The sequence below is a fragment of the Callithrix jacchus genome, chromosome 9 (genome assembly GCF_049354715.1).
Source record: "Callithrix jacchus isolate 240 chromosome 9, calJac240_pri, whole genome shotgun sequence".
Classification (NCBI taxonomy): domain Eukaryota; kingdom Metazoa; phylum Chordata; class Mammalia; order Primates; family Cebidae; genus Callithrix; species Callithrix jacchus.
The window spans coordinates 69,033,791-69,061,249 of NC_133510.1; the positions used below are offsets into that span (position 1 = coordinate 69,033,791).

At 43.1% G+C, this 27,459-nt stretch overlaps 1 protein-coding gene and 1 pseudogene across 16 annotated transcripts in view; one reads left to right on the forward strand and one right to left on the reverse strand.

Annotated features, from left to right (window-relative positions):
• DIP2B (DIP2 acetate--CoA ligase B (putative)) overlaps positions 1-27,459 on the reverse strand; it is a 265,368-nt gene that overhangs the window by 224,514 nt on the left and 13,395 nt on the right. The window lies entirely within an intron of this gene.
• Positions 4,787-6,139, forward strand: LOC103795228 (protein LSM14 homolog A pseudogene; annotated as a pseudogene).

The window sequence follows — 27,459 nt, forward strand, 5'->3', positions numbered from 1 at the left end:
TCAAGGAAATTTACTTAAATACTATTAGGATTAAGCAAATGTTCATTTTCTTCTTTAGTTTACTTTTTTTTTTTTTTTGAGGCTGAGTCTCACTCTGTCGCCCAAGCTGGAGCTCGTTGGTGCAATCTCAGCTCACTGCAACCTCTGCCTTTCTGACTCAAGTGACTGTCCTGCCTCAGCCTCCTGAGTAGCTGGAATTACATGTGTGTGCTACCATACCCGGATAATTTTTGTATTTTTAGTAGAGGCAGGATTCCATCATATTGGCCATGCTGGTCTCGAACTTCTGGCCTAAAGTGATCCCCGCACCTTGGCCTCAGAAAGTGCTGGGATTACAGGCACGAGCCACCATGCCTGGCCCCACATGTGCTATTTGTATAATGAGGAAAAAGCTATTTTTAAAACATTAGCAGCTTGCCATAAGACACTGAAATTGTCTCTTAACTTTAATTAATTTACCCATGACTCTATCTTGGTGGAGGACATGTATGTAGCATTGACACCTCTGGGCCAGACATGGTGGCTCACACCTATAATCCCATCACTTTGGGAAGCTGAGGCAGGTGAATCGCTTGAGCCCAGGAGTTAAAGACCAGCTGGGGCAATGTGGTTAAACTCCATCTTTACAAATAAAAAAATTTTTTAGAAAGACCAAAAATTAGCCAGGCATGGTGATGCACACCTGTAGTCCCAGCTACTTTGGAGGCTGAGGAGGGAGGATGGCTTGAGGTTGGGAGGCAGAGGTTGCAGTGAGCCAAGACCTTGCCACTGCACTCCAGCCTGGGCAACAGAGTGAGATCCTGTCTAAGAAAGAAAAAAAGAGAAGGCTGGGCACATTGGCTTACATCTGTAATCCTGGCACTTTGGGAAGCCGGGGCAGGTGGATCAAGAAGTCAAGAGATCGAGACCACCCTGGCCAACATGGTGAAACTCTGTCTCTACTAAAAATACAAAAATTAGCTGAGTAGGCTCAGGAGGCTGAGGCAGGAGAATCGCTTGAACCAGGGAGTCGGAGGTTGCAGTGAGTGAAGATTGAGCTACTGCACTCCAGCCTTGGCGACAGTGGGAGACTCAGAGAAAGGAAGCAAGGGAGGGAGGGAGGGAGGAAGAAGAAAAGAAAAGAGAAGGGGAAAGGAAAGGGAAAAAAAGGAAAGGAGAGGAAAGGGGAAAAAGGGGAAAAAGGGGTAAAAGGGGAAAGGGGAAAGGGAACCTCTGGCCAAGTGTGGTGGCTCATGCCTGTAATCCCAGCAATTTGGAAGGCTGAGGTGGGCGGATCATGAGGTAAACAGATCAAAACCATCCTGGCCAAAAATGTTGAAACCCCATCTCTACTAAAAATACAAAAAAAATTAGCTGAGTGTGGTGGTGTGCGCCTGTAGTCCCAGCTACTTGGGAGGCTGAGGCAGGAGAATCACTCGAACCCGGAAGGCAGAGGTTGCGGTGAGCTGAGATCATGCCACCCCACTTCAGCCTGGGCGACAGAGTGAGACTCCATCTCAAAAAAAAAAAAAACAAACAAACTCTGAACCAGAAACAACACAAGAACAACTAGAAATTTGTTTTAGTTATTGTGTCATATTCTTTGTATGGCCAAAACGAGAAACAGTGTAATCATAAGTCCGATTAAAGCTTTGCAATTGTTCTAGCACCTGTTCAATTTTGCTGATGAACACACATATGACATACTAAAATCCAGACAGGATTTAACAAGTGAGGTATATCAAACACAGGCCCTGTTGTTGTCAAGGTTTCTAGGTGTGGTTGCAGCTCAAGTATAATAAGAACATTTATATCTGAGTCAGTCACCCACTCTCCTGTCTGTGTTTCCCCCTCCACATCAGACATGGGCATGAACATAATACTCTATATAGCACAGGTCTGAGTAAAACTGAGTAGATTTCAGGAGAAAGATGACTCAAGAATATCAAATCTTTTTCCTCTATGAGAGAAAATGAAGAGAGGAAAAACTACTACAGAAATATGCATCAACAAAGATGAAAATTTTTTTAATACATTTATGAATTCCAAGACAACTGCAGTCTTTCCCATTGTCTTTATGAGATTTTGAAATTTTTTTTTTTTTTTTGAGACAGTCTCTCTCTGTCGCCAATGCTGAAGTGCAGTGGCACAATCTCAGCTTACTGCAACCTCTGCCTCCCAAATTTAAGCAATTCTCGTGCCTCAGCCTCCCAAATAGCTGGAATTACAGGCATGCGCCATCATGCCCGGCTAATTTTTGTATTTTTATATAGACTGGGTTTTCCCATGTTGGCCAGACTGGTCTCCAATTCCTGGCCTCAAGTGATCCACCGACCTCGGCCTTCCAAAATGTTGGGATTACAGGTGTGAGCCACCGCACCCAACCTCTTTATGTTTTCTAGTTGGCATTAATATCGTGTGTTACCTTGGCAGGGCGTGGTGGCTCATGCCAGTAATCCCAGCACTTTGGGAGGCCAAGGCGGGCGGATCGCCTGAGGTTTGGAGTTCGAGACCAGCCTGATCAACATGGAGAAACCCCGTCTCCACTAAAAATACAAAATTAGCTGGGCATGGTGGTTTGGAGTTCAAGACCAGCCTGACAAACATGGAGAAACCCTGTCTCCACAAAAAATACAAAATTAGCTGGGCATATGCCTGTAATCCCAGCTACTTGGGAGGCTGAGGCAGGAGAATCGCTTGAACCCGGGAGGTGGGGGTTGCAGTGAGCTGGGACTGCACCATTGCACTCCAGCCTGGGCAACAAGAGTGAAACTCCATCTTAAAAAAAAAAAATAGGCTGGGTGCAGTGGCTCACGCCTATAATCCCAGCACTTTGGGAGGCCGAGGTGGGTGGATCACGAGGTCAAGAGATGAAGACCATCCTGGTCAACGAGGTGAAACCCCATCTCTACTAAAAATACAAAAAAAAATTAGCTGGGCATGGTGGTGCACGCCTGTAGTCCCAGCTACTCGGGAGGCTGAGGCAGGAGAATTGCTTGAACCCAGAAGGCGGAGGTTGCAGTGAGCCGAGATTGTGCCATTGCACTCCAGTCTAGGTAACAACAGCGAAACTCCGTCTCAAAATAAACAGCATGTGTGTTACTTTCTTTCATATACCATGGGTTAGCAGAAGAAATTTGATTCCAAAAAGTTCCAAATTTAGAATGGTGTCAGACATCTGGCAATCATACATATCCCTAAGTTTACAGAGTTTTGGAGAATATCTAGTCTAAAATTCAAAGGAATATGAAATGCTACAGTAAGCCACAATGCAGGATTAAACATCTTCTATCTCTTAGTCTATCTTTCTCTATTCTCCCAATAGAAGTTGTGACCATGAATTTTGTTTTTTTAACATTCCTTCCAAATGTAAGAACAACAGTTCTGCTCGTACTGCATTGATGCAAGTTTCAAACCCAAATTACAACCACTACTAACATTCTAAGTACTTTTAGGGTTTTGTTTTGTTTTGGGAGATGGAGTCTTGCTATGTCGCCCAGCCTGGACTCAAACACGTGGGCTCAAGTGATCCAATTGCCTTAGCCTCCCCAGTAGCTGGGATTACCAGAGGGTACCACCACACCCAGCTTCTTTTAGGGGTTTTGCCTCTTATTCAAACCAAGTATACATGGATGCCTTTCGCCTACTAACTTGTCTTAAAAATAGTAACAAAAATACTGAATACGATATTTTTCTCCATGTTTTTTTTTCCTTCAGACTCTCTAAACTTTGGGAGGAAAGGGGCTAATCAATAAATAAGAGCATTATATTCTGCATGGGAAAAACTAATATTCCTCTACAATATACTTACAAATATTTTTAAATCAGCCAGGACCAAAATATACCCTAAGTCTTAAAGGCTTTCCAATCGTATACAGAAGAATCATGAGTATTTTGTCTGGTGAAATATGAGGCCAGGCGCGGTGGCTCACGCCTGTAATCCCAGCACTTTGGGAGGCCAAGGTGGGTGGATCACGGTTAAGGAGATCGAGACCATCCTGGTCAACATGGTGAAACCCCGTCTCTACTAAAAATACAAAAAATTAGCTGGGCATGGTGGCGCGTGCCTGTAATCCCAACTACTCAGGAGGCTGAGGCAAGAGAATTGCCTGAACCCAGGAGGCGGAGGTTGCAGTGAGCCGAGATGGTGCCATTGCACTCCAACCTGGGTAACAAGAGCAAAACTCCATCTCAAAAAAAAAAAAGAAATATGAAAAGGAGATGATACAGGAAATGAAGTGCTCATCTTTTAAGAGTTAATGTGGACACTAAGAAGGTTGTTGCATCAACCTCAGTTTTTACCTTCTAATCTCCTGAGCCATATATAAGTCTGACCTACTATCATGAAACTTTCTTCATCCACCCCAACCCTGAAACTTGACTTTCCTGAACTAGAACTGGCATCATGGTCAAATTTTTCTCACATTTGTATAGTACGTGTTGTAGCATAGAAGTGACAAGTGACAAGGACATCTGGGATCCCTCCAAAACCCAAGGTGTAGCCTCTTTCATAAACCCAACTGAGGAAAACTGCTTACGGTTTCTCATGTTTAAGCAAGTTCCATTATCCAAATTTAATTGCCACGTAAAATGGTGATCTGATGGTAATCATCAGAAAATTCCCACCAACTTGAAGCCTCCCGAGAGTGCAGCCTTGCTCTCCCAGCACGCCCCACACCACTCCTGGCGTCACCGCCATGTTGGGTCTGAGGTGGCTGCTGTAGGCACCCATGAAGCGAGTGGGCGTGCTGAGCAGGCAACAGCAGCAAGAACTGCCTCTCTGCAACCAGAGTGGCGCAGCAGTGCCATGAGCTGGGGCACCCCTTACATCGGCCTCATCTCCAAGGCAAAAATCCACTATGAGGGCATCCTCTACACCATTGACACTGAGGACACTGAGAACTCCACCGCAGCCCTTGCCAAAGTTCGATCCTTTGGTACAGAAGACAGATGGACAGATGTCCAATACCACCTCAAGATGAAGTTTTTGTATACATTATAATCTGTGGGAATGACATTAAAGACCTCACCGTTTGTGAGCCACCAAAACCAATGTTTTTGCCTTAAGTCCCAGCTATAGTTCAGTCCTCACTAGGTTCACCAATTTCTTCATCCCAATCCATGGGTTCTTTTGGGCCCTTCCGCAGGATGCCCATCAACAGTTCAGTCTAAGTTCCTTAGTTAGGCAGCAGCTTGGTGCTGCTGGTGTTTCCAGAAGCTCTTTGACATCCTTTGGACCAGAAATATCAAACAGTGGTAGCTTACCCTAAAGCTGTGCGGTTGGTTCTGCCTCTACACAGGATTCAAGATGTCTAAAAACACAGTTATCTCAAGGTTGTTCAAGCCCTCAGACCCTTTGAGAAAAAGCCCAACCATGGAACAAGCACTGTAGACGTCCTCGGCCCACTTACCTGTCCCAGTACCTGTTGGGAGAAGGAGTCTTTTATCAACCAGGCTTTTGCCATTTACTAGCCAAAAACGAATAGAGAATCAAGAGCACAGGCGAGCTGAAGTACACAAAGTTTCAAGGCCAGAAAATGAGCAACTCAGAAATGACAGCAAGAGACAAGCAGTTCCAGGTGCTCCTTCAGCTCCAAAGAGAGGGCAGGGGGTCATTGGGGTGGCAGGAGAAGATTTAGTATTCAGCAAGATGGGCCAATAAAATTTGAGAAAGACTTTGAAAGTGGAAATATGTAAATGCACAATTCAACAAGAAGAGACCGACAAGAGTTTCATAATAAACTTAAATTAAAAGAAGATAAACTTGAGAAACAGGAGAAACCCATAAATGGTGAAGATAAAGGAGACTCGGTAGTTGATACCCAAAACAGTGAAGGAAACGCTGATGAAGAAAATCCTCTTGGACCTAATTGTTATTATGACAAAACTAAATCCTTCTTTGATAATATTTCTTGTGAGGACAACAGAGAATGGAGATCAACTTGGGCTGAAGAAGACTTAATTCTGAAACATTTGGAATCCCACTTTGTCCAGACCGTGGCCACAGGGCATACAGGGGAAGAGGAGGTCTTGGTTTCTGTGGTGGCAGAGGACGTGGTGGTGGCAGAGATGGTACTTTCACCACCCCTCAAAGATTTCACAGTGGATTCAGAGGTGGCTGTAGGAGCAGAGTGCACAAATGTTGAATACAGGAAGGACATATAAGTTACTGCATAGTCTACAAACAAGTCTCTGAAAATAGGTGAATTTCTAGCTCTTCATGGTCCTGAATAAAATCTAAATTCATATTATTTAGATTTAGAGAAACTTGTAAAACTAAATAATTTATTATTTGGGATTATACAAAGCACAGTGCAAAACTAGAGAATTAACAAAATTCAGCATGATAGTTACATCTAAGGGTGAGGGAAGAGTATTAGGAGGGGCCAACAGGGCCTTCAGAGGTGTTTTAAGCTTTTAGTTAAACTAGATTGTGGACCTACCAGTGTTCAATTTATTACGCTTCTTTAAACTGTGCAAACATTTTTTTTTCTTATTGCCCAGGCTGGAGTGCAATGGCATAGTCTCAGCTCACTTCAACCTCCGCCTCCTGGATTCAGGTGATTCTCCTGCCTCAGTCTCCTGAATAGCTGGGATTACACACCCAGCTCATTTTTGTGTTTTTAGTAGAGATGGGTTTCACCATGTTGGCCAAGCTGGTCTCAAACTCCTGATCTCAGGTGATCCACCCGCTGCAGTTTCCCAAAGTGCTGGGATTACACTGCACCCAGCCTATGCATACACTTTATATATACTCTTGTGATATTCCGTAAGAAAAATTTAAATACCTATTAAGACCCATCGAACAACAACAGAATACCACACCAAGTACTCAATAGTCTAGTCGTTCACATTAACTGTAAATAACCACAAATTATACAACACTGGGAAACCCAATATAACAGAAAAAATAGGCCAAGATGGATTGCTAGAATTTTTCCTTAAGGAAATATGAGATAGTTCAGGAATTAGAAAAGAATTTTTTTAAAAAATCTACATGGCATACTCAGATTCAAGAGGATATCTTGTTGATCAAAATCAAGAATAAAGTGTGGGCCAGGCATGGTGGCTCATACCTGTAATCCCAGTACTTTGAGAGACCACAGCAGGCGACGTGCTCAAGCCCAGGAGTTCGGGACCAGCCTGAGCAATATGGCAAAACACTCTCTCTACTAAAAATACAAAATTTAGCATGAGCCTGCAGTCCCAGCTACTCATGAAGATCACTTGTGCTTGGAAGGTAGGGGTAAGGCTGAAGTGAGTTGTGATCGTGCCACTGTACTCCACCCTGGGCAACAGAGCAAGATCCTGTCTCAAAAAGATGCATAATAAAGTGTGGTTTAAAAAGAGCATACAAAAACACAAAATAGATTAAAACACAGCACAGGGAAAGGAAGAAACAATAAAAATCTCCTGAATTGTCAACAAAGACAGATTGAGTCTACCTAGAGCCAAACAGGATGAAAGAGAAAAAACACATGCCTAGACACATCCCAATTAATTACAGAACTCTAAAAGCAACCTTAAAAGCTTCCAAAGTATTAAAATGGGCTACACAATCAAATGAGAGACAAAGACTTTTTTTTCTTTTAAAATTTTTTTACAAAAATTTGAGACGGAGTTTCACTCGTTACCCAGGCTGGAGTGCAGTGGCGTGATCTCGACTCACCGCAACCTCTGCCTCCTGGGTTCAAGCAATTTTCAGCCTCCTGAGTAGCTGGGACTACAGGCATGCGCCACCACCATGCCCAGATAATTTTTGTATTTTTAGTACAGACGGGGTTTCACCATGTCGACCAGGATGGTCTCGATCTCTTGACCTCATGATCCACCTGCCTCAGCCTCCCAGAGAGTTGGCATTACAGACGTGAGCCACCACGCCTGGCTACAAAGACATTTTTGAAAGGCAAAAACTTAAAGTTCAACATTCATGTATCCCAAGTTAAAAACAGTAACTATGCCAAGTTTTAAAAAAATACAAGAAAAATGAGAATTTGAAAGTATGAAAAACAAAAGAAGCTGAGTTAGACCTAGAAGGAGTGTAGAAAGCTGAAAAGAAATTAAGAGGATTCACTAGATTCTGATGTTTGGGCCATTGTAGAAAGTAAAGTTCCTCTTAAAAATTTCCCTTCTTGTTAAAGAATAATAATAATAAATGTTAGAAATAATGGTTTGTTTTAAAGACTAACTTTCTTCAAAACCTTCTTGCTTTCTGCTAATAACTCTTTGTTAAGTCCTATCCTATGTAGCTGTTAGACACGCTCACAGGCATGTAGCCCATTCTATGTCCCTGTACTTTAACCAACATATTTGTGCTGGACATGCTCACAGGCATGTCCCAGCTTGCAGCCTATGCTCCTTCCTTATTTGGACTACTTCTTCTTCTTCTTTGTTCTCCATTGCCTTTACCTATTTAGAAAAGTTTTACATTACTAGCCAATCGGGTTCAATTTTAGATTATGAGGTCCGGCTCCAACCAATGGAGATCAGACACAGCAGTAAGAACTCAATGCATAAGGAATAAATATGCCTGCCTTTGCTTTTGTTTATTGTATTCTTGTGGCAAGACTGCTGGTGAGTTGTACTCTTTCTGCAGAAAGTAAAATTGCCTTGCTGAGAGAACTTTTTGTCTGAATGTTAATTTTTCCTTGCAGTACCAAGGAACAAGCATTTGACTTATAACAGTCATTCTCTCTGAAGAGGCAGTTTGGTGATAAAATAATATGTTTCCTTTTCCCAGTATTCAATAGCACTGCTAGATTCCAAAGTAAGTAATAGTTACTTAATAATATTGCAAAAACTGTATTTGTGGAATATATTAAGGCTTAATTTGTACATATAGCATGAAGACTAATTTTTGTTATACAAAAGAGAATATAAATATTATTTATTTTGATAATAGAAAAACTAATATTACTACCAAAAAAGGAAGAAAAGAGTAAAAGAAATGGGTACATTTCTCATGGTTCCCAGAAGGGAATCAAGAGACACTACTGACCGCAACATATTACTACTGAAAGTTATGCTATTAACTACCAAAACTATAAAATGGACTTTTTTTTTTTGGTGAAACAGTCTCGTTCTGTCACCCAGGCTGGAGTGCAATGGCGCACTCTTGGCTTACTGCAACCTCCGCCTCCCAGGTTCAAGTAATTCTCCTGCCTCAGCCACCCAAGTAGCTGGGACTGCAGGTGCAGACCACCACACCCAGCTAATTTTTTTTTACTTTAATAGAGACGAGGTTTCACTGTGTTGTCCAGGCTGGTTGCGAACTCCTGAGCTCAGGCAATCCACCTGCCTCAGCCTCCCAAAGTGCTGGGATTACAGGCATGAGCCACTGTGCCCAGCCCAAAACAGACTTTAAAAGTGATTACATTTTGGGAAGTGGAACTGGACACAAAGGTGGGGTAGGGCTATTTTCCATTTCATACTTCTGTGTCCAGTCCAAATTCATACTACTAACTGCCGGCACTGCTTTTATTGTTTCATTACTTCCTCTCATACTCCCCGATGGCCAATGCTCTCATTCTCTTCACGTTTCTCAAACCCTTATGCTTCCACATTTCTGAAGAAACTTTTCCCTTTATCCCCAAACCAACCTCCTTCTGAAGTGGAATTTTTCACTCAACCTCTTCTTCTTATTAGAAAAGGAGAGAACAGCAGCCCTGCCTTCCTGCTCTCTAGCAGCTCATCTCTTCCAAATATCCAGAGATCTAACCTATGCCCAGCTCTCCCTAACCAACACAAGCTTTTCTTTCCTCTGTTTCTTTCCCCTAGGCCTATGAAGATTCCTCAGTATCCTTTAATATTATGTAACAGTAAAGTAAAATAAGTAAGTACTCTTTTGAATCCACCCTTGTTTTTCATTCTTTTTTCTCCAACTTCAACATGAGAAGCCTATACTCATCATTTCTAGGTCCTCATTCCTGTTTTCAATCTAGCCTCTGATTCAGCCACAGGACCGAAACTGACAAATCCAATCCTTTGTACTCTCTCACTGAATTCTTCTAACCTCTCTAGAGGTTTAACATTGAGTATCTGTCTCCACAAAAGCACCATACTACCCACCCTAGTCCACCTCCTACTTCCGTGACTGATCACCCCCTGGCATTTTGGATGACTCTTCTTTCTTCTCTAGCTTCCTAAACAGAGGCATTCCTCATTAGCTTCATTTTTTACTTTTCTTTTCAAAGGTCTGACTCATCTGATGAATCACATGAAGATGATGCCCAAATCCTTCAACAGCTCCAGGATATAATTCACCACTTCTAACTGCCTATTGAACAGCTACTCAAATGTCCTGCCAATGCCATTTGTTGCCTGGGATGATATTGCCATAGACTCCAACATGTCCAAAATTAAACTGTTCACCCCAAACCAGAATCTCAGGTGCTCATATAGAACACACTATCACTCTCTTGGTCACTCAAACTCAAAATCTGGGCCATCTTTAACTCAATTCCTACCTATTCCCCTCACATCTTACTGTCTTCCCTTCCGTCAATGTTTTACAGTAGGGAAAGTAAAAATGAGTAAGACATGGTTTCTAGCCTCTGGGAAGAATTAAGAGAAGTAAAAACAGACAATTATAAAGCAATCTGATCAGCACAGTGGCTCTAGCCTATAATCCCAGCACTCTGGGAAGCCAAGGCAGGTGGATCGCTTGAGCTCAGGAATTCAAGACCAGCCTGGGAAACAAAGTGAGACCCTGTCTCTACAAAAAGATAGAAAAAAATATATATTTTTAAAAGAATAAATAAGCAATCTGGTAAGTGTTACAAAAGAAAAAATGCACAGGATAATGAGGTTGGGGGTAGGGGACAAAGGAGAAAGGAGACTAGGAGAAGGATTCAACAGGCTGAAAAATGTCAGTTAGAACTAAAATCCTGTCCCCTAACCCTCAATAGGCCAAAACAGCAGCACGCACTCTGAATAACTAAGTATATGCCTTGCATTAAGACAATTCAACATTTAAAAAAACACAATTATTGTGGCTCATGCCTGTAATCCCAGCACTTTGGGAGGCCAAAGCAGGTGGATCACTTGAGGTCAGAAGTTCGAGACCAGCCTGGCCAACATGGTGAAAATCCATCTCTACCAAAAGATACAAAAATTAGCTGGGCATGGTGGTGCACACCTGTGTCCCAGCTACTCGAGAGGCTGAGATGGAAGAATCACCTGAACGCAGGAGGCGGAGGTTGCAGTGAGCCAAGATCACATCACTGCACTCCAGCCTGGGTGACAGCATGAGACCCTGCCTCAAAAAAAAAATTATTTGTCAATAAAATTTTAAGAAGAAAATTTAACATGTAACTTTTGAGTGACTGAGTATAAATTAGGGAATGATGGTTCTCACTATACATGGATTAATTTTTTTCTTCTTTCTTAAAGGGACAGAATCTCACTCTGTTGCCCAGGCTGTGGCATGACCATAGCTCACTACTATGATCACTGCAGCCCTCCTCCTAAACTCAAGCAACCTCCCGAGTAGCTGGAACTGCAGGTTCATGCCACCATGCCTGGCTTATGTATGTATTTAGTAGAAACAAGGTCTCACTTTATTGCCTGGGATGCTCAAATTCCTAGGCTCAGCCAGGCACAATGGTTCACGTCTGTAAACCCAGCACTTTGGGAGGCTAAGGCAGGAGAATCACTTGAAGTCAGGAGTTCAAGACCAGCCTGGCCCATATAGTGAAACCCCATCTCTACTAAAACAAAATACAAAAATTAGATAGGCATGGTGGTGGGCGCCTGTAATCCCAGCTACTCAGGAGGCCGAGGCAGGAGAATCACTGGAACCTGGGAGGCAGAGGTTACAGTGAGCCTAGATCATGCCACTGCACTCCAGCCTGGGCAACAGTAAGACATTGTCTCAAAAAAAAAAAAATTTCCTGATTCCTGGGCTCAAGCGATCGTCCTGCCTTGGGCTTGGTCTCCCCAAATTCTAGGATTACAGCTGTAAGCTACCAGGCCTGGCCTGGATTTTCTTTAAATAATAACTACCCAGTTAATTTTTTTTTTTTTCTTTTTGAGACAGGCTCACACTCTGTTTCACAGGCTGGAATGCAGTGGCATAATCACTGCTCATTGCAGCCTTGACCTCCTGGGCTCAGGTGAGCCTCCCACCTCAGCCTCCTGGGTAGCTGAGACTACAGGCATGTACCATCACACCTGGCTAACTTTTTAAATACTATTTGTAGAGACGAGGTTTAACCGTCTTGTCCAAGCTGGTTTCAAACTCGTGGGTTCAACTGAGCCACCTGCCTCGACCTCCCAGAGTGCTAAGATTATAGGTGTAAGCTACCACGCCAGGCCATGTTCCAGTGAATTTAAAACAGGATTTCCTTAGCCAGGCGTAGTGGCTCACGCCTGTAATCCAAGCACTTTGGAGGCCAAGGTGGGCAGATCACCTGAAGTTGGGAGTTCAACACCAGCCTGACCAACAAGGTGATACCCCGTCTTTGAAAAATATAAAAAAATAAATAGGATCTCCTTTTCATATATTTTCATAAACATATCCAATCATAGGTCATCTCAGGAACTAAGAGCTAAGAAGAACTAGATTCTCTCATCCAGTCATTTCATCTCCCAAAGGATAGGAAAGGTTAAATGACTTGCCCAAGGTCACAAAGCCTGTAAACAGAAGTGGAACCCAAACAACCCCAATCTTTTTTTTCCATGTTACCTCACTGTCTCGGATATGCTCCTAATCTCAGAATGCTGTCCAGCTGATTCCTCTAAAAACCAACAGAAATGAGAATGTGTAAAGAGTCCAGACATTGGGTTTCAAGTCTTGAAAGTGTTTTTTTAAACACACACACACATAATATAAATTCCAGGAATATAAGGATCTGGCTATAACTTGTTCTCTGTGAAAATGAGAGATGAGTCCTCAGCTTGTTGCCAACTTGTCCAGATGACTCTCTTGTCCCTGAGTTCTCCCCAAAATGCTGATAAAGTCATATTTTCTTCCCCAGAAAACATGCTTAATTAGAGTTCTAACTAGTTGACTAACGGCTAAAAAACTTAGAATCATGGGGAATTAGGGCAAGGGGATGGCTTAAAAAAAAAAGCAAATTCTAAATGTTGGTGAATTCTAATTACGATGATACCAAGTTCCAACTATCATACCTCAATCTCTGATTCCACATTCTGTCAGGGGAAAAAAAAAGTTGCTCCCATCTCCAAAAAGTAACAGGTACTTTTTATTTATTTATTTATTTATTTGAGACAGAGTCTCACTCTGCCACCCAGGCTGGAGTGCAGTGGCGAGATCTTGGCTCACTGCAACCTCCACCTCCTAGGTTCAAGCAGTTCTCCTGCCTCAGCCTCCCAAGTGGCTGGGACTACAAGCATACGCCACCATGCCTGGCTAATTTTTTGTATTTTCAGTAAAGATGGGGTTTCACCATATTGGCCAGGCTGGTCTCAAACTCCTGACCTTGTGATCCGCCTGCCTCAGCCTCCCAAAGTGCCGGGAATTACAGGTGTGAGCCACTCCAGGTACTTTTTATAATATAAAGTTGGGTCTGGCTCGATGGCTCACTCCTATAATCCCAGCACTTTGGGAGGCTGTAAGGCAGGCAGATCGCTTGATCCCAGGAGTTCAAGACCAGCCTGGGCAAGGTAGTAAGAATCTGTGTCTAAAAAATTTTTTTAATTAGCCAGCATGGTGGCCACTTGGGAGGCTGAGGTAGGAGGGCTGCTTGAGCCCAAGAGGTAGAGGTTGCAGTGGGCTCTGACCCACCACTACACTCCAGCCTGGGCAATAGAGCAAGATCCTGTCTCAAAAAAAAAGGGGGGAGGCCAGGCACGATGGTTCATGCCTGTAGTCCCAGCACTTTGGGAGGCCAAGGTGGGCAGATCATGAGGTTAGGAGTTTTTGAGACCAGCCTGGCCAACATGGTGATACCCCATCTCTACTAAAAATACAAAAATTAGCCAGGCATGGTGGCAGGTGCCTGTAATCCCAGCTGCTCAGACAGGACAATCACTTGAACTCAAGAGGTGGAAGTTGCAATGAGCCAAGATCACACCATTGCACTGCAGCTTGGGCGACACAGCAAGACTCCATCTCAAAAAGAAAAAAGTCGTCTTCCTTGATAGGGTAGTTAAACAAATGGTTAGAATCTGCAACTTTCTATAAGTGAAATCCCTTCCTACCCTTGGAATATGCTGCCTTTCTGAAGGATCCTCTGTTCACTTCACAGAGAACACATTCTAACACACACAAAATATCAAACAGCAAGAGCCAGAACTCTAGTTCAATGCTACCCTCGTCCTGCAAAGCTTGTCAGGGATTGGCCTGCAACAATGGCTGATAAGGCTAACAGCAAAAGAAAAACAACCACCTTGGTTGGGCTATTTAATTTCAACTGAAGACTAGAAGTCTACAAGACCCATCCTTACTACTCTCCCTTCCCTTTCAGAAAGGTCATGAGAAATATGTAGTCTTGAATTTGATGACACTGAAAATAAAGAATTCCAAAGCATGAGAACTTACTTCTAAACAACTGCTAATAAAACAAAATGGACACTTTAATATTCTTTAAATTAATTCTATGTAAAACCTGATGAGGTAAACAAATAAGGTCATGTCTTGCTCTTTATGACTCACTGACTCTGTCACATCCTCTTCTCACTACTACCTTTGCTGCTAAGCACACAAACCATTTTAGATAACAGCTTGTAAAAGTTGGGAAAGCAGTTTCCTGTCAAATGAATCAGAAATAGATCACTGAAAAACTAGCCTGGTGAGGGCCGGCAGAGGAGTCGCTGACAAAGAGTTATTCTACTTCACTCAAGGCTCCAGTTTCTCTTCATTTTTTCTCACGCCGAAAAGAGTAAGACTTATGCACTGCCTTTCTTCTCTCACTTCCCTGAAAGCCCATGGACAGCGTGCTGCTCCTTCTGGAGCTGAAGGAAAGAGGGTTCACACAGGTACCTACACTCCCTTCTCTCAGGTCAAAGCCACGCCCTACATTCCCAGCTGAGACTAGAGACCTCTCGTCTCACTTACTCTTACTCATCTTCTCTGGCACATCCTCACCTCACCTACCTTTCCACAGTGACCACAGTGACTTTCCACAGAAGCATAGCTTAAATGCCAGTGGGTTTTTTTGTATGTCTTCACAAAGTGTTTTCCAAGGACACATACATGACACTCTTATTTTTTATTTTGAGACAGAGTCTGGCTCTGTCGCTCAGACTCGAGTGCAGTGGTGTGATCTCAGCTCACTGCAACCTCTACCTCCCGGGTTCAAGCAATTCTCCTGCCTCAGCCTCCCAAGTAGTTGGGATTACAGGAGCACGCTACAACACCCAACTAATTTTTGTATTTTTAGTAGAGACGGGGTTTCACAATGTTGGCCAGGCTGGTCTCAAACTCCTGACCTCAAATGATTCACCCATCTCGGCCTCCCAAAGTGCTAGGATTACAGGAGTGAGCCACCGCATCTAGCCAACACTCTTATTTTAACTGAGAGAATACTCATAAGGCCGTTAGGCAGGAACTCCCTCAACTTCCTCATCTACCACCTATGAATATCTGCCTCTGCTCCCATCCTTTCCTTCTTCCCTTCTGTTTCAGCAGAAAAGGAGTCATTCCTGGCATCCTGAATGATCACTCCAGCAGTACTTACAATCTCAAACTTTGCTGACTCAGGGAGACCTCATTCCATCACATCTTTCTATTCTAGACCTTCAATTCCTTCTCCTCAAGACCTATTACCTCTCCACCAAACAAATGAACACACTCAAGTCTCTACCTTCTTAACATAATTCATTTGTTTGGCCATCAAATATTTGTTGAGTGCTTACTATGGGCCAGGAGCTCTTCTTGACTGTGGAGATAAGCAGTGAATAAAACTTAGTTCATGCCCTCAGGCAACTTATTTTCTAGTGAGGAGAGAGATAAAGAACAGATACATGTATCAACATCCTACCCACTTCCTTTCTCTCCACCTCACACCACCAGGCTTGAAACAGCAAGGTACACTGCCTGGCTCTACTTCTGCTTCCTCTCTGCTTTGCACTAATTACCCACTTGCAAAAGGCTGCAGTGCCCCCTCCCTGCCAACCCTGTCCCTTAACCCTACTAAAACAGCTTAGGCAAATGTCACCACCAATGACCTCTGCTTGTAATCTCAATTGCATTTTCTCAGTCCTAGTCTCAAACTCTGTGCAACAACAGAGACTTCTTAATATTCCTTGTTTTGCTCTTCTCCCTTTGGCCACTCATACCTTTTTGACCTCTGTTCTTTCAGCTTCCCCTTAAATGGTGGTGCTTCCAAGCTCTGTTTAGCCTCTGCTCACTCAATATGCTCTGCTTGGACAACCTCAATCCTGCCCATTGCTTCCACTATCAGTGATACATGCTGAGGAATACTGAATGTATATCTTCAGGACAGGCCTTTCTACAGAACTCCAAATCCCCAACTGCTGCTACAGATCTCCATTTGCACATCCCCAAAACCTCTCAAATTCAGTAAAGTGGAATTTTTTTCTCCCCCTACACCCTAAACTGTTCTGCCTCTATTCCCTGTTTTAGGAAATGGTGCCATCTTTCTCTCAGGTGCCTAATGAAGAAACTTAGGAGTCCACCTAGGTTCTCCCATCACACCTACACATCTATGTGCATGCCTCCTCCTTCATACTAGTCTTGTCAATTCTGCCTCCTTCAATACTTCTTTTCATTCCCTCTTCCCTTATCCTACTACAGAGACAGTTCATTTCAGTAGCCTCCCTCTAAGTCTTCCTGTCCCATCTTGCCCTGCTCTTACCTATTTAAGGCTATTTTGCATTTTATCTATGTGAATGTGTCCCTTGCTTGTATGACACAGGAACCTGAAACTATCCTCTTCTAGGGTGATCTCCACCAAAACAGATGGCAACCACTCCTGCTTACAATTCTTCATTGGTTTCCCATGGATGCTATATTAATGCTCTTTCTCCTGAAGAAAGTGATAGAGGAATGGAGGGCCTAGAAGAGGCACAGCCTGAAGAAGCAGACACCAGAGAACATTGAATTATTTTTTAATGTTAAAATTTAAGATTATGTTTGACCTTAATTTTCAATTCATGCTTTACCATAGAAATAATTTCCCATGAAATTCAATTTAATTGATATTCCAAAAAGATATGCTAATGTTTATCCTGTAGCTTTTTTTTTTTTTGAGACCAGTCTTACTCTGTTGCCCAGGCTGGAGTGCAGTGGTATGATCTTGGCTCACTGCAACCTCCACCTTCTGGGTTTAAGTGATTCTCCTGCCTCGGCCTCCCAAGTAGCTGGTATTACAGGTGCGTGCCACCACACCTGGCTAATTTTTGTATTGCAGCTTTGAGTACCCCTGGCATACCAATACAAATCCCCATTGGGAAGCAAAGACCTACAGGATAAAATTTAAGATTCTATGGGTGCAGCCACAAGGCACACCCCACCCCTTGCCATGCTCTCGGCCCTAACCACTGTCCTGGCTCATTGAACTTACTGAGCTTACACTCTGTGTTCTAGCAGTGACTAAATCATCATAGTTCCTCAAATATGCTTCAATGATTCCCAAATCCATGTCTTTCTCCAAATCTAAAGTACCCTCTTGCCCTTGTCTGTCAACTCACCGAACACCTATTCCACTGTTAAATCTGAGCCCAAATGATAGCATACGAGTGTCCTTCCCAGAATACACTAATGCCCTCCACCTAAGCACCTTCAAGTACATGAACATGTCTCCTTTATTGTATGGTCCAGCCCTACATGGTCCTAGAGCCCCTATCTGCTGGTATGGAGATGAGAAATTGTAGAAATAAAAGACACATGGTCAGGCGTGGTGGCTCATGCCTGTAATCCCAGCAGTTTGGGAGGCCGAGGCGGGTGGATCACGAGGTCAGGAATTTGAGACCAGCCTGACCAACATGGTGAAACCTCATCTCTACTAAAAATACAAAAATTTGCTGGGCGTGCTGCCACACGCCTGTAATCCCAGCTACTCAGGAGGCTGAGGTAGGAGAACTGCCTGAACCTGGGAAGTGGAGGTTCTAGTGAGTCAAGATCATGCCACTGCACTCCAGCCTGGGCAACACAGTGAGACTTTGTCTCAAAAAAAAAAAAAAAAAAAAAGAATATATGGGCTGGGCGCAGTGGCTCGTGCTTGTAATTCCAGCACTTTGGGAGGCCAAGGTGGGTGGATCACAAGGTCAGGAGTTCAAGACCAGCCTGATCAACAACAACAAAAAAAGAAATAAAAGACACAAGACACAGAGATATAGAAAAGAGAGTTTGGGCCCAGGGGTCCACTGCCAACCAAAGTGCGGAGTCCGACAGTGGCCCCGAGTGCCTGGACGCTCTGACTTTTGTTGAGTACAAAGCTGGGGGCAGGGTAGGTAGGGCCTGGTGCTGGTGGTCAGTGATAAGGTCAAGTACATCACGTGTCATATAGATAGGCGCCCAAGGCTTTCTAGCAGCCAAGATGAGGTAAGGGGTATAATGCGTCAGCACTTTTCCATATTTGTCCAGAAAGTACAAAGACATTAAGATTTATATTATTTTTACTGATTATCTCTTCTAAGAAAAAAGGAACCAGATGCAGAAGCAGAACATGAGAGTGGACGTGGAACATGACCACTGAAGCACAGCACCACAGAAAGACAATTAAGCCCCTGGATGTCTGCGGGCCTCCCTGACAGCCACCAGGCCACCACAAGAGCTCAGAGGAGCGGAGTTTTCTCCTCACTCCCCCGAGGAAGGAGATATCTTGGCCATCTTGGACGTCTCCTTCCCTAGCTGGCTAAACAGTGAGTGCTTTCCCAGCGCTGGCGCTGTCACACAGCTGAAGGGCCCTCCGGCAGCTGTTACATGGGCCTGACAGAGGACTTAAAGCATCTTGCCTTAGGGTCATTCCTTTCACAATGTCACTCCAGGTTCACACTTCCGGCCTGAGAGGCATTCGTAAAAGAATTAGAATGACCTATGAATCACTACTACAGTTATATTTCTAGTTACTTTCTTCACTATTTATATGGAAATAGGCTGAGGCTTCTGGCTCCTGCCTTAGCACTTATGGGGTCTCCCCCTATACACTTTATGACATTTATTATGCAATAAAGATACTGTTTACAGCATTTTTTTAAGACAGGGTCTCCTCACTCTGTTGCCCAGGCAAGAATTGCAATGGTGCAATCACAGCTCCCTGCAGACTCAATCTTCCTGGGTTCAGGTATCCTCCCACCTCAGCCTCCTGAGTAACTGGGACTATTTTGGGACTACAGGAGCATGCCACCACATCTGGCTATTTATTACAGTATCCTACATTCCCCCAAAATAACTACAGGAAAGTGCTGTTGGCCGGGCACGGTGGCTCACATCTGTAATCCCAGCAATTTGGAGCCGAGGCAGAAGGATCACGAGGTTAAGAGATCAAGACCACCCTGGCCAAAATGGTAAAACCCGTTTCTACTGAAAATACAAAAATTAGCTGGGTGTGGTGGCGCACGCCTGTAGTCCCAGCTACTCAAGGGGCTGAGGTAGAAGTATCACTTGAACCCAGGAGGCAGAGACTGCAGTGAGCCAAGATCACACCACTGCACCCCAGATTGGCAACAGAGAGAGACTCCATCTCAAAAAAAAAATAAAAAATAAAGTACTGCCATGTCCTGCCCTTCCTAACCACAGTCAAACTTACTAGAAGTTGTTTTGTTTTGTTTTTGAAACTTACTCATTTCCTCCCAGTTACCTCTTAACCCATTATAATCTCTGGCTTCTGATTCGAACACCGTAGCCTTAAAACCACTCTCACCAAGTTCATAATCATAAACCATTTTGTGGCTAAATCTAACAAATCCACCTTAATGCTTAACCATCCTTTTGTTTGCAGCAATATTTGGTCATTCTCTCTCTTGTCTTCCCAGCCCCCAATTCTCCTGACTTTCCTTCTCTAGGTTTCTTGCTAAACCTACAGCCATGTCTTTGCAGCCGTCTCTGCAAGCTTTCTTTTCCTCTGTCCATGTTAGCATTTCTTAAGTTTCTATTTGAAATACTCTTCTCTGTTCACTCTAAGCCCTCTTTTCTGGGTGAACTCATCTGTTCTTATGGCTTTAACTATCATCCTGCTTTAGATAAAGCTGGAAAACAAATTTGGGTCCATATGCCCAGTTATACTCTTTTCACTAATCACAACTTCTGCATGGATTAGTAAAATAACACAGCAGCATAATAGACTTATAGTGCTTCCCATATGCTAGGCACTATACTAACCACTATACATACTTTTCCTTTTTTTTTTTTTTTTTTTGAAAGCAGGTCTTAGCCAGGCACTGTGTCTCACACCTGTAATCCCATCACTTTGGGAGGCCGAGGTGGGTGAATCACAAGGTCAGGAGTTCAAGACCAGCCTGGTCAAGATGGTGAAACCTTGTGTCTACTAAAAATACAAAAAAAATTAGCCAGGCGTGGTAGCGAGGGCCTGTAATCCCAGCTACTTAGGAGGCTGAGGCAGAGAACTGCTTGAACCCGGGAGGCAGAGGTTGCAGTGAGCCAAGATCGTGCAACTGCACTGCAGCCTGAGTGACAGGGCAAGATTCCATCTCAAAAAAAGAAAGAAAGAAAGCAGGTCTCATTATGCTGCTAGGCTGGTCTTGAACACCTGGCCCCAAGAAATCCTGCCAACTCATCCTCCCAAAGTATACTGTTATATAATAACTGATTCAGTGCTTCTATCAATCCTACAATGTAGATACTATTATCATCCTCATTTTACAGATGAGGACACTGAGATACTAAATCTGACTACCAAAAAAAAAAAAATAAGGGTCCGGCATGGTGGCTCACGCCTATAATCCCAACACCTTTGGAGGCTGAGGTGGGCAGTTCGCTTGAGTCCAAGAGTTCAAGACCAGCCCGGACAACATGGCGAAAGCCCATCTCTACAAAAAATCTAAAAATTAGCTGGGCATGGTGGTGCATGCTTTTAGTCTCAGCTACCTGGGAGGCTGAGGTGGATGGATCACCTGAGCCCAGGAGGTTGAGGCTACAGTGAGCCGTGATGACAGCACTACATACCAGCCTGGGCGACAGAGCAAGACTGTCTCAAAAAAAAAAAGAAGAAGGCATTTCCATCTCTAATGAAAAGAGCTTTTCTCCACAAAAGCAATTGTAAGAAAAAGAAGATAAATCAAATTCAGGATTCTGAGCAAATATGCTTCTAACAATGGTGATTTTCTGTTAATTAACATTTTAATGATTTTAATCATGTTTTAACATTTAATACTCATTTTAGTCATGTTTCTTCTAATCTTTACTGAAACAGGATAATCTTTTTTTTTTTTTTTTTAAGATGTGGTCTTCCTCTATTGCCTAGCCTGGAGTGTAGTGTCACGACCATAGCTCACTGCAGCCTCAACTCCAAAGCTGTAGATGGGACTACAGGTGCACACCACAATACCAGGCTAGAGACAGGGTCTCACTATGGTGCCCAGGTTGATCTTGAACTTCTGGCCTCAAGTGATCCTCTTGCCTCAGCCTCCTAAAGTGCTGGTGGCCAAGGATAATCTTAGTTATTAAGATGTTTCACAAGTTCTATCTCTCAGCCATAAAGATAAATCTGAAGTTCACAATATTATAATAAGTAAGATTTTTGTTATTTTCCTATGTGCAAAATTACAATTAATTTAGTGTTTGAACAGTATCTTAGATATAGGTAGTCAAAGCGACCAGAGAGAACGTGGGTAGGACCTAAGAGATAAATATTCTGTGTGTACAGCTGGATATGTTATGCACAGCCCATGAATGTCCTTAGCAGTTGGCCACACTGTTTGCATAAACTAGCATAGACTGACCAAAGGTCTGACTTGGTTCAAGAAAACCAATATTTGCCATATGGCTAATTATTCTACTTCCATGGGTTTCCAACATTTTGCCAAAGATGTAATGTAGCCAAGAAAAGATGTTGAAAAACCAGGCATGTGAAATATTCAGTTTTCCAGCCAGGACCAGTTAAACCAAAACAAAACTGGTTTTGGTTTCTCACAATGTCTGGTCTACAGAAAAACCCACCTAATCAACTTATGCTTCAGAGCAGACCCTACGGATATTACATTTGGTTAAGACAGAGGAAAAAGGGAACCAATGCATATGCAAAGTGCACAAAAAAAATGAGAAGTGTCTGCTTCCTGTTCAGGGAGCACAGGCACACAGCTCCAGCTCTCACGCAAGCACTGTTCCAGTCTTGGAGCTGTGTATTCTGAAAGTATTTGCATAATAAATACCAAACAAATTGGATAAGCCAAGTAGTCAGGTAGACTGAAGAAATGGAAAGTTGTTACCTATCGTCTAAGTGTAAAAGTCGTGTAAAAATCAGAGGGCACACAGTGAGGAAAATAAGGGGAAAACAAACAAGCAAACATTAGAAACTAACTAAATGCCAAGAAACACATAGGCCCCTGAGCTGCAGCTCTCACGAGCTTCCACAGGGATCCCCTTTCCTTCCTGGCAGAGACCCTGGGGACAGAGCCTACACTTCTTTACTCTTTACTCTTTAAAGCTGCCACCATCTAAAGAATCCCATTGGAATCTTCTCCCTGCAAAGTCCATTTGTTCACTGTACAAGTGTCTATTCAGAGTCTTCTATTCTAGGCACTAGAGAGACAGCAGGAAACAAGACAGTAAAGTCTCTGCACTCAAAAAAAAAAAACACTTTACTGGGGAAGAATCCAATAATATTAATCAATGTATGAACAAGATCATGTTAAATGTATTAGTTAGAAAATTTTAAACAGGAAAATAAGAAAGTAAAGGAGAGTGCTGAGATGAAGAATGATGCGAAGGTTTCCCAATTTAAACTTGGAGGACAGGGAAGGTATCTCTTTTTTTTTTTTTTTTTTTTGAGACAGAGTCTCACTCTGTTGCCCAGGCTGGAGTGCAGTGGGGTGATCTCGTCTCACTGCAATCTTCGCCTCCCAGTTCAAGCTGACTCAGCTCCCAAGTAGCTGGGACTACAGGCGCGCACCACCGTGCCCAGCTAATTTTTTTGTATTTTAGTAGAGCTGGGGTTTCACCATGTTGGCCAGGATGGTCTTGATCCCCTGACCTGGTGATCTGCCCGCCTCGGCCTCCCAAAGTGCTAGGATTACAGGCATAAGCCACTGCGCCCGGCACCAGGGAGGGTATCTCTAAGGAGATTAACTTTGAACTGAGACAAAGTTGGAGCAGAACATTCCAGGCTGAAGAAAAGCAAGGAACAAGACATAGAGGTAGTCAGGCATGGTGGTTCATGCCTGTAACCCCAGCACTTTGAGAAGCCAAGGTGGGAGGATGGCTTGAGTCCAGGAGTTCGAGACAAGCCTGGCAACATAGTGAGACCCTGCAGCTACAAAATATAAAAAAATTAGCAAGGTGTGATAGTGCAAGCCTGTAGTCCCAGCTACTAGGGAGGCTGAGGTGGGAGGATCACTTGAGCCTGGGAGGTCAAGGCTGCCGTGAGCTCCATGCATGCCACTGTACTCCAGCCTGGGCAAGAGAGTGAGACCCTGTCTCAAATAAAAGGGGCCTAGAAAAAAAAAGGGACCTAGAGGCAGCAACAAGCATAGGGAGTTCAAGGAAGAAAAGGAATGCCTCACTATTGTGTTCAAATCATCTCATGATGACTTCCCTCTTTTAAATTGTGCCCACTAACCTCCTACCAGTATTATCTGTCCCTTTTGCTGCTTTTTCTCCATTGAAATTTACCATATGGCCAGGCACAGGGGCTCACACCTGTAATCCCAACACTTTGCAGGGCACCAAGCATGGCAGGAGGACTGCTCAAGCCCAAGAGTTTGAAACCAGTCTGGGAAACATGGCAAGACCCTGTCTCTACAAAAAATAAAAATTCGGTGGGCTTGATGGCACATGCCTGGAGTCCTAGCTACTCAGGAGGCTGAGGGGAAGGATCGCGTGAGCCCAGGAGGAACAAGCTGCAGTGAACCATGATCACGCCACTACACTCCAACTTGGGTGACAGAACAAGCAAGTCCCTGTCTCAAAAAATAATAGTAAATTTTTACCATCTAACAAGCAATACATATTACTTGTTATTCTCTGTCTACACCTACAGAGTAAGCCCCCTAAGGGGAGGGGTTTTGTCACGTTAATCACTGTTGTATATCACCTGTATCTAAGTGGCACATAGTGTGCATTCAGTAAACACCAGCTAAATAAAAAAAGGAAGAGGGAAGGGAGAAAGGGGAGGATGGAGGGAGGCAGGGAGACAGAAGGAAAAGAGAGAGAACAGAGAAGGAGAGAAGGGAGGAAGGAAAAGAGAAAGAAGAGTCAGCCAATGTAGCTGAAGCACAATGGGTGGGGGGAAAAGATGAGGAGTCAGTACCGTGTAGGTCTTGTAGGCTATGGAAAGATATTTGAAATATATTTTAAAGACAAACTGACTTCATGAGAGATGTAAAGCAGGGAAGTAATATGACCTAATTTGCAGTTTAAAAAGCTCCCTACCTGCTATGTGGAAAATGGGTTAGAGAGAAGAAAGCTGGGACACCACCAGGTAAAGAGCTAAAGAAGCAAGAGATGTGATGACTTGGGCATGATTAGCAGTGACTTGGGAAGGAGAGAAGTAGATTTAGAATATATTCTTGGTGGGACGTGGTGGCTCACACCTGTAATCCAATCACTTTGGAGGCCAAGGTGGGCGGATCACCTGAGGTTGGAGTTCAAGACCAGCCTGACCAACATGGTGAAACCCCGTCTTAAAAAAAAAAAAAAGAATATATTCTCAAGGTAGTACCAAAAGACTCACTGGTGGACTTGATATGGAGAGCTGGACTGAAGGAAAGAGAGGAATCAAGAATGTGTTAGTTATCACTTTAAGGCCTTTCAGCTCCAAATATACCCTCACTGCTCTGTGAAAACTGAGATGGGCCCTTTGAGTATTTTTCCTTTGCCAGCTGCCATGATATTAAGCTTTGCCTGTATGTAGAGGGCACTGGAAAGACATTGCAGAAAGGGGCTTTTCTTTCTGGCTCCAGTGTACTCTTCTTGGCAGGATAAACAGAGTAACAAGTTCAGTATTCTGATGTCCTATGGAGTCCCAGTCAACTTATTTTAAAATCTTTTCTAATTTGAGGCAATTAGGAACACAACTGAACTAAGCTAATACAATGTGTATTATTTTCAAACATAATTGTTTTTCCCATATATATAAGAATTTGGGAACAGTATTCTGCTCATTCATCCTATTTGAAAGTTAATACCATACTGCTTTGAATACAGTGACTTTAAAATCTGTTTTAATATATGGTAAGGCAAGTATCATCTCACTATTCTGTTTCTAAATTTTCTTGGCTATTCTTTCTTCCATGCGAACACTAAGATCACTTTATCTAATTCTCTATTCCCTGAATAATCTTCCATTGGAGCTCTAATTAGATTTCCATTAAATTTTTATATATCAGTGTTCTCATATGGTACAGTTGACCCTTCCATATCCTTGGGTTCCACATCCATGGATTGATTCAACCAACCTCGGACTGAAAATATTTGTTGGGAAAAAAGCGTCTGTACTTAACATGTACAGATTTTTTTCCTGTTATCACTCTCTAAACAATATAGCATAACAACTACTGACATAGCATTTTCACGTACTAGGTACTATAAGTAATCTAGAGATGATTTAAAGTATACAGGAGGATCTGCTTAAGTTACATGCAAATACTATGCCACTTTTTAGCAGAGACTTGAGCACCCTTGGGTTTTGTTAACCAAGGAGAGTCCAATCCCCCATGGATAGAGGAACAGCTGCATATATTTCCATTTTTTCAGATGCTGCTTTTATAACCTTAAAGTTTTACAATTTTCTTCATACAGATTGTATGTCTTTCTTGCAATATTTAAGTCTTTTATAATTTTTCTCTTTTTCCCAAATATATTCTAGGAAGTATTTTATAATTTTTTTTTTTTAAGACGGGGTTTCGCCATGTTGGTAAGGCTGGTCTTGAACTCCCGACCTCAGGTGATCCGCCTGCCTTGGCCTCCAAAGTGCTTGGATTATAGACGTGAGCCACCACACCCGGCCCAGTATTTTATAATTTTTAACACTTTTATAAATAAATATTTTTGTCCTCACCAATACAGTTAATTTCCATTCTTTCCCTGCCAATATCCCAGTGACAACAAAGAATGCTTTTACTTCCCATCTATCCCCCACATTACCCTGTCCAACATCTGAGTTCTGTGAAATCATTGGGAATCCTTCATTCAGATGACTAGGCTTTCTTTTGCAATACGTTTCTTCTAGTTCAAGGATCCTTATTTAGCATTTATACTACACAATCTTTGTCATTCTCAATATATACTATGTATATACAAGTAGGACCTCAAATAACATTATTTTACTCAATGTTATGTTATAAAGAGGTTGAGAAGGAAAAAAAAACATCAATTCCCATCCAGGGCCATTGTCTGCATGGAGCTTGCACGTTCTCCCCGTGTCTGTGTGGGTTTTCTCCAGGTACTCTAGTTTCCCCTATATCCCAAAGATGTGTCCGTTATGTGAATTGGCACGTTTCATTGTCCCAGTCTAAGTGAGCGTGAGTATGTACGTGTGCACCCTGCAATGGAAGTCCTTTCCAGGGCTTGTTCCCGCCTTGTACCCAAAGTGCTTGGATAGGTTCCCACCTTCTGAGACCCTCAACTGGAATAACCAGTTAAATTATTACTTACTTGTTTATATTAATTTTTCTTTACTTTTTTAAAAAATGTGGCTGGGCATAGTGGCTGGTGCCTATAATCATAGCACTTTGGGAGGCTGAAGCAAGTGGACCTCAGGAGTCCGAGACCAGCCTGACCAATATGATAAAACCCAGTCTCTACTAAACGGGGTCAGGAGTTTGAGACCAGCCTGACCAATATGGTAAAACCCCGTCTCTACTAAAAATACAAAAATTAGCCAGGAGTGGTGGCACATGCCTATAATCCCAGCTGCCCAGGAGGCTGATGCAGGAGGTGGATTTTGCAGTGAGCCAAGATTGTGCCACTGCATTCCAGCCTGGGTGACAGAGCAAGATTCCCTCTTTAAAAAATAATAAAATAAATTAAAAATGTGGCCAGGCACGGTGGCTCACGCCTGTAATCCCAACACTTCAGGAGGCCAAGGCAAGCGGATCACTAGATCAAGAGTTCAAGACCAGCATGGCCAACATAGTGAAACCCCATCTCTACTAAAAAGTATGATATAAAAAATTAGCCGGGCTTGGTGGCAGACACCTGTAATCCCAGCTACACAGGAGGCTGAGGCAGAGCAATCGCTTGAACCCGGGAGGCAGAGGTTGTAGTGAGCGGAGATCACACCACTGCACTCCAGATTGGGTGACAGAGTGAGACTTCATCTCAAAAAAAGAAAAAAAATTTTTGAAAGCTGGATGTGATGACTCACACTATAATCTCAACACTCTGGGAGGCCAAGGCAGGTGAATCTCTTGAGCCCAGCAGTTCAAGAAGCCTGG